This window comes from Citrus clementina, unplaced genomic scaffold (assembly GCF_000493195.1).
Source record: "Citrus clementina cultivar Clemenules unplaced genomic scaffold, Citrus_clementina_v1.0 scaffold_3, whole genome shotgun sequence".
NCBI classification, from domain to species: domain Eukaryota; kingdom Viridiplantae; phylum Streptophyta; class Magnoliopsida; order Sapindales; family Rutaceae; genus Citrus; species Citrus x clementina.
The window spans coordinates 28763644-28772146 of record NW_006262339.1 but is presented as its reverse complement, the minus strand read 5'-3'; the positions used below and the strand labels follow the sequence as shown (position 1 = coordinate 28772146).

At 35.5% G+C, this 8503-nt stretch overlaps 1 non-coding gene across 1 annotated transcript; it reads right to left on the bottom strand.

Annotated features, from left to right (window-relative positions):
- Positions 1 to 4236: 4236 nt before the first annotated feature.
- On the bottom strand, positions 4237 to 4343 carry LOC112100634. Its single transcript, XR_002907001.1, has one exon. It is a non-coding gene; the product is annotated as a small nucleolar RNA R71 (small nucleolar RNA).
- Between the last annotated feature and the right edge of the window lie 4160 nt (positions 4344 to 8503).

Genomic DNA, 8503 nt, shown 5'->3' with positions numbered 1-8503 from the left:
ATTTTGTTAATACATTGTTTTTAATTTGCTCTTTATGTAATTATTAGACTAAATACGCCATAATTATATTTGTATTCATTTCAACCAATTGGTATTGTTATATTAATAAGATTGAATTCATTGTATTTGCTTCTTTGTTCATGTAAAATTGAATTCTATGTGTTCTTATGAGTGGTAATTTTTCTATATATTAGACTAAATTCACGATAGTTGCTACTTTCTTTCTTTTTGTTGGGTTATTTTTTCTTTTTAGTTTTTATTTTTTATATGTTTTAGACTGAATTTGCTTTTGTACTTTTTTTAGCCGAATTACATGTATATTTCATTTAGGTTAAGTTTTTTTGTTCTTTGCTAAATAAAATTGTATTGGTTTATCCTTTTTTGTTGCAATACTTTTGGTTTAAAATTGATGCAAGTAGCCATGTTACCTTTTATTTTTCAGTTAAAATTAATGGGGTGGGGTATGAGATAGGATATAGAGAACCAAGGGAATATAAGATTATTAGGTTGTTTCATGAAATTCAAGAAGTCATGGTTAAGCATGGACATAATGAAATGGATATGATTGAAATTTCTATTGTATTGCCATGGACTACAAGTAGGCAGAAAAAGCTAATTTCAAACGATAGTGAATTGTATTGGGTTTTTTAGGAGTTTTTTTTTATCAATAGTTGTCATGTCATTGAGTTTGAGGTGCACACTAGGTCAGGTGGTCAGTCATGTCGTGAAAATGTTGTAATAGGATATGAAATTCCTATCAATATAGCAGTTAGTGTGGGTAGTGATAAGTTTGAAAAATTTAGTGAGGATGGCTATATCGGAGGGCACTCATCTAATGAAGAGAATGGTCTCTCACAGATGTATGAATCCATTGTTGATAATGAGTAGAAGCCAAATCCAAATAGTTTAATTAGTCTAAAAGTAGGAAATACCTTTGAATCTGTTGCATTATTAAGAGAGGTTATAATGAAGTATGCAATCCAAGAGGATTTTTAGTTGAATAGGATTAAAAATGATGGTGTTAGGTATTGTGTCAATCTAAAATGCACTTGGAAACTTAGTGCTTCATCGATGGTTGACGAGATAACTTTTAAAATTTGGTATATTAAAGGGAAACATGATTGTCAGATTAAATAAGTTAACAAAGATCCAATAGCACATTGGATGATGTACATGTCATAATGAGAGAGCTAAAAGATAAACATAGGATTGAATGTGACAAACAAGAACTATACAGGGCAAAAGAAATTGCACTAAAAAACCTAGGTGCTGACCATGTTGCTTGCTATGAAAATGAGTAGAGGTGCTTGTGTCAAGCTAAAGTTGATAGGCCATTGTCAAATAGCCCAGTTTTTCAAAGGTTTTTTTTATCATTTCCCGCACTTAAAGTGGGGTACCTAACTGGGTGTAGACCTTTCATAAGATTGGATGGGTGTCACTTGGATGGGCCATATAGGGGAGTATTGTTATCTGCTGTTGCATTAGATGCTGATAATGGAATTTTGCCATTGGCTTTTTGCATATATGAGGCAGAAAACTATGATAGTTGGGGTTACTTTTTTATCTTTTTTATATGAATTCATTGGGGTCGATGATCATAAGCCTGTGACTATTATTAGTTATAGACAAAAAGGTCTTTTATGGCGACTAAAAAAATATTAGCCTAATGCTAGCACTAGATATTGTGCTAAGCATATCTTTGCCAATTAGAAGTGCAGGTTTCCTGGTTTGAATGTGATGGGGTTATTCTGGAAAGCTTGTAGGGCTGTAAATCAATATGACTTTGAGAGGGCAATGGGTTAAATTAGGGCTAAAGACCAAAATTGTTGTTGCTAAAGATTGTGGGAATATAAGATATTTCCTTGGAAACCAGCATTGGCTCTAAGTTATTGCTTAAAGATGTCAAACATGTACCATATATCCTTCTTAATTTGATCTCTACAGGCAAGCTTGATGATGATAGTTATACCAACTAATTTGGTGAAGGAGTATGGAAGCTCACCAAAGGCTCCTTAGTGTTAGTTAAGGGGAGGAAAGTAAACACCGTCTATGTGTGATAACTCTATGAAACGAGAGTTATTATGAAAATTCTAGACTTAAATCAATATCACTTAGAGAGTAAATGATGTGTTTCTATTGCATTTTTGTTACATTTTGTACAAACACTCATTTTAGTTTAGTCTTAATAAATTTTGCTTAATTTAGAATAATTCGTGCTTAAATTGTGTGCATAATTGTAGGTGTCTAGAAGCTCATATCTCATGGAAGGAGTGTTGATGCAATAGGCTTGTAAAAATGAGGAAGAACATGGCTACAAAAGAATTGAAACAAATCTAGAACAATGTAGTGTTGTAGCTGTTGTTGTAGCAATCATTGCTGTAGCAATCTTGGAACAACGACAGAGAAAATTTAGCACGGGATACTTGCAGAATCAAGATCTGTAGTTTCCTAATCTGACTTATGCGTGCCCTGGGCTTCTGTTTACCCTAGTTTTCAGTTATAAGAGGAGCACGCATCATATGGTAAAGGGGGTGGTGAATTAACAGCGAAGAAATTAAGAGGAAAAGAAGGAGAAATTAGAATTCAAAGGAGAACAAGTCTGCACCAGTGAAGAGATTAGCAAAACTATTTGGATTCAATTTTCATCATTCTTTACTTATCCCCTTTCTTACTCTTTGATTGAACCGATGTATTTCATCACTGATACTTTGCTGTTTGTTTTTCTTTTCCAAAGTATGAACTAAATTTGATTGTAATTGAGTGACAAACAATCTCAATGGGTTCTTGACTGTTCTTATGAGTTGCTGAAAGATTGTTGTAGCATTTTGCTCTAATAGCTTATATTAGAATCATTATTTCTGTTGACCTCTCATTTAATGGTTCAAGCTAAGAGAGAGCCGCAAAAGGGCATGTTTTAGTAGAAATTATTAGAGTAATACTTGATCTTAATTTAAGTTCCCTGGATTGAGTTTAACTTAAGCCCCAAAAGGGCCACACTTGAGTTAAGATTTGTGAAGAACTAGATACAGGGATTCACCTTGTAGGGTAGAGAGGGTGTATGTTCATAATGCCATATCTTAGGTGAAATGACAACTGGTCATTGTTAGGGTGCTTAAGGGTATGACAAGTCCAACAAGCGACAGCTAAGGATGCAAAATAATTCTGCCCTGTGCTGTAAGAATTGCTGTAATAACTGGTGTTTATTTGAACAGAACAGTCAGCCCATGAATAGAGTTTGATCATTCAGCTACCTCATTCTCATTAAATTCTTTTTTACGCAATTCATCTAATTTACTTTATTACTGCATTTATTTTATTAAAATTGTTAATTTCGATAGTAATAAACTTTAATTAGATTTCTCTTTAGATAAAAGAAATTTGCACTGTCATGATAGCTATAGCATTGCAAGTAATATCAGTCCCTGTGGAGACGATCTTGAATATTCATCATTTTATTACTTGTTGTGTACACTTGCACATGACATCAATAGCAATTGAGTTAAATTAAACAACAAGTTTTTGGCGTCGTTGATGGGGATTGATTGTTTATTTTCGAAGTGTGAAGTCAATCTTGACAAGTGCCAACTTGATCTAATTCATTCTATTTATTGACAGATCATGACTTGCATGCGCAAAGACAGATCTGTTGAATTTCAATTTGATCATGAGATTGAAAGGACTGTAAGGAGATTGCGAAGAGAGCGAAGAAATTCAAAAACTGTTTCAAAAATGGATAACTTGCAAGATGTGGGAAACTTGGATCTTCACGGGCCACTACAACCTGTCAATATTCAAGAGGGGCAAAATGGACACGTTAATCAAAGACAACCAGGCAACAACAATATCATTTACATGGCAGACGATAGAGATATGGTTATTAGAGATTATGCTGTATTAACTCCTCAAGTTGTACATCCTGGAATAGTCAGACCTGAAGTGGAAGCTGCCAACTTTGAACTTAAACCGGTAATGTTTCAAATGTTGTAAACAGTGGGTCAATTTAATGGACTGCCATCTGAAGATCCTCATCTCCATCTTAAGTTGTTTTTGGAAGTAAGTGATGCTTTTAAAACTGCTGGAACAACGCAGGATGCTTTGAGACTGAGGCTTTTTTCTTACTCCTTAAGAGATCGAGCAAGAGCATGGTTGAATTCCTTACCATTTGATTCTATTACTACATGGAATGACTTGGCTGACAAATTCGTAATGAAATATTTTCCACCAACCAAGAATGCAAAATTGCGGAATGAGATCACCTCTTTTCATCAACTTGCAGATGAGAGCTTGTTTGGGACTTGGGAGAGATTTAAAGAGTTTCTCAGAAGATGCTCTCATCATGGCATTCCCTGTTGCATACAGCTAGAAACCTTTTACAATGGGTTGAAACCAAGTACAAGATTGATGGTCGATGCTTCAGCAAATGAAGCCTTATTATCCAAATCTTACACTGAAGCTTATGAAATTTTAGAGAGAATTCCTAACAATAACTACCAGTGGCCATCAACTGAAAAACTGTAGCAAGAGGAGCAGCAGGGGTACATAATATAGATGCAATTACAGCACTGTCAGTTCAAGTAACATTATTGACAAACATGGTAAAAGTCATGACTTCTACTTCTGCAGTAGTAAAGCAAGTTGTTGAACTATCTTGTGTGTATTGTGGTGATGAGCATGTATTTGACAACTGTCTAGGAAATCCAGCATTAGTAAACTATGTGGGCAACTTCAACCGACAGCCCTAGAACAACTATATTCAAGTACTTACAACCCTAGATGGAATCAACACCCAAATTTCTCATGGAGCAATCAAAATCAGCATGCTCCAGCACCTAGTGGACAGAACAGACATGCTCAGCCACATGGTTTTCATCAGTAAAATCAAGAGCAAAACACACTAGCCATGATCAAATCACCTCATTGGAAACACTTATTAAGGAATATATCATGAAAAATGAAGCAATTGTGCAAAGTCAAGCTGTATCTCTGAGAAACCTGAAAAACCAAATTGGACAGCTTGCCACAGTAATGAGTAGTAGATCTTAGGGAAGTTTACCCAGCAATACAGAAAATCCAAGAAGAGAGGTAAAGAACACTGTAAAGTAATCAACTTAAGATCTGGGAAGAATGTTGATATTGTTGTTGATGTGACTAAAAAGAGGTTGGAACTTAACTCCTCACAAGAACCACCTCAAGATGAAATGATGTTACAGCAACCCAGCCATTAAGATACTGGCACTAGTGGTCAAGCTACAGCAACCTTGGAAGAAAATCACCCAATACCTGCTGAAGAAGATGTTGCAACACTAGTGGTGACAAATTACAATAAATCAAAGGAGTAGATATTGGTACCTCTTGAAGCTGTACAACAATTTAGGCATCCACCTTATTTCCCACAGAGATTCTAGAAACAAAAACAAGACAAATAGTTTAGCAAATTCCTGGAAGTGCTAAAAAAGTTACACATCAACATACCTTTTCTGGAAGCATTAGAACAAATGCCTAATTATGTGAAATTTCTAAAAGATGTTTAAAAAGAAAAAAAAGGTTGGGAGAATTTGAAATTGTTGCTTTAACACAGTAATGCAGTCACCTGTTTCAGAGTAAGATTGCTAAAAAATTAAAGGATCCAGGAAGCTTCATAATATCATGTTCAATTGGAACTAAGTACAATGGCAGAGCACTCTGTGACTTGGGAGCCAGCATTAATCTAATGTCATTATCTCTATTTAAGCAATTAGGAGTAGGAGAGTGCAAGCCAACAACAGTCACTCTGCAGTTGGCTGACAGATCTCATGCATACCATGAAAGAAAGATTGAAGATGTATTGGTGAAGGTTGACAAATTCATCTTTCCAATGGATTTCATTGTACTAGACTTTGAGACTGATAAAGAGGTACCAATTATATTTGGAAGACCTTTCCTGGCAACTAGGAAGACTGTGATAGATGTTCAGAAAGAAGAGCTAACCATGAGGGTGAATGACCAACAAGTCACCTTCAATGTATTAGAAGCTATTAAGAGTCCTGATAAGGCAGAAGATTGTAATTTTTTAAGTGTTGGACCTTGCTGTGGCAGACAGAATAAATAGATGCTGCAGTAAAGAGGTTATCAAAGCTGCCACCTTTGAAAGCTTTGAAGAAGAAAATATTGCAGCAAACTAGATAGATTGGATAGGAGAAAGGCAATCTAAAAGACATAGCAGATTTATCGAACCTCTAAATCTTTCAGATAGGCACGTAAAAACAACTTTACCATCTATTGAATCATCTCTTACTCTTGAATTAAAATTGTTACCTTCACATTTGAAATATTCATATCTTGGTGAGAACAATACACTTCCTGTAATCATTTCATCTTCTTTAGATGCAGATAAAAAAAGAAGTCCGGTAGATGTGCTTAGGAAATATAGAAAAATAATTGGATGGACTATGGCAGACATTAAAGGGATCAGCCCATCCATATGCATACATAAAATTCTGTTAGAAGACTGCTACAGCAATTCAGTAGAGCAACAGAGAAGGCTAAACCCCATTATGAAGGAAGTTGTGAAGAAATAAATCATCAAATGGCTAGATGCTAGGATCATATACCCGATATCAGATAGTTCATGGGTGAGCCTAGTACAATGTGTTCCAAAGAAATGAGGAATAACAGTAATAGCAAATGAAAAGATTGAACTTAATCCTATAAGAACAATGACTGGATGAAGGGTATGTTGGATTACAAGAAGCTCAACAAAGCCACACGGAAAGATCACTTCCACTTTCATTTATAGATCAAATGTTGGACATATTTACTAGAAAACAATACTATTGTTTCCTAGATGGGTATTTAGGTTACAACCAAATTGTTATAGCCCCAGAAGATCAGGAAAAGACTACATTCACCTGTCCTTATGGAACTTTTGCCTTTAAAAGAATGCCCTTTGGTATGTGCAATGCTCCAGTAAATTTCTAGGGATGTATAATGTCTATTTTCTCATATATGGTGGAGCAAACATTGAAAGTCTTTATGGATGATTTCTCAGTCTTTAGAGAAACGTACACTGATTGTTTACACAACTTGGAAGAAGTTCTTAAAAGATGTGAGATGACTAACTTAGTACTCAATTAGGAAAAATGCCACTTCATGGTGCAAGAAGGCATAGTGTTGGGTCATAGAGTGTCCAAGAATGGTAGCTTTCTGTTTTTAAGGATACTTATGAGTTTGCTAAATGTTGTGACTAGTGCCAAAAGACAGGAAACATAACTCAAAGACATGAAATGCCATTAACAAATATTCTGGAAGTGGAGATTTTTTATGTATGGGGAATAGACTTCATGGGCCATTTCCCACCATCCTTTGAGAATTTCTATATCCTGGTTGCTGTGGATTATGTCTCCAAGTGGGTAGAAGCTGTAGCATTACCCATCAATGATGCTAGAGTAATGGTGAATTTTCTTTAGAAAAATATTTTTTTCCAGGTTTGGCACTCCACGAGCAATTATTAGTGATGAGGGTACTCATTTCTGCAACAAAGCATTTGCTGCAGCAATGGCCAAGTATAAAGTCAAACACAAAATTACGAACAGCATATCACCCACAATCCAATGGCCAGGCAAAAGTATCTAATAGGGAGATTAAGAAGATTCTAGAAAAGGTAGTGAATCCTTCAAGAAAGGATTGGTGATTGCGATTACATAACTCTTTATGGGCTTTCAGAATAGCATACAAGACACCACTTGGCATGTCTCCCTACCGAATTGTGTATGGGAAAGCTTGCCACTTGCTACTCGAGCTGGAGCACAAAGCATATTGGGCACTGAAGTAATTAAATTGGGATATACATGCTGCAACAGAGCAGAGGACACTTCAACTATGTGAACTTGATGAATTACGGTTATTCTCATATGAAAATGCAAGAATCTATAAGGAGAGAACAAAACAATGGCATGACAAGCACATCCAACAAAGAAAATTAATCCCTGGTCAACTAGTTCTGCTCTATAATACCAGGTTAAGACTATTTCCAGGAAAGCTGAAATCTAGAAGGTCTGGACCTTTCAAGCTGCTCAGAATTTACCCTCATGGGGCTGTTGATCTCTTAGATGAAAAGACAGGCCAAGAATTCAAAGTTAATGGGCACAGAGTTAAACATTACATGCATTCAGTTACAGATTGTTCAAAGGAGGTCTTACTCCTTAGTGAACCGGCATTGTGAGCATTCAAAAAAGGTCAGGCTGAAGGACCTTAAATCAAGCACTGAATGGGAGGCAACTCATTGCTAAGGCAGTCATTTCGAATGAAGTGGATCCTCCATGTTTTTGTTGTAGTATTTTTTATTTATTATTTTTCTTAGTTAGGATTGTTTAATTTTTATCTTTTATTGTTTTATTTAAAAAAAATGAAACATGCCAAGTCACGCAATTCTTAGAGTTGGATTCAATATTGACAATTGGTGTTGTAATGTTAACAGGTTACAAAGGCAAGTTACTTGACAGCAACTATCTGAGGAGATTGTTGT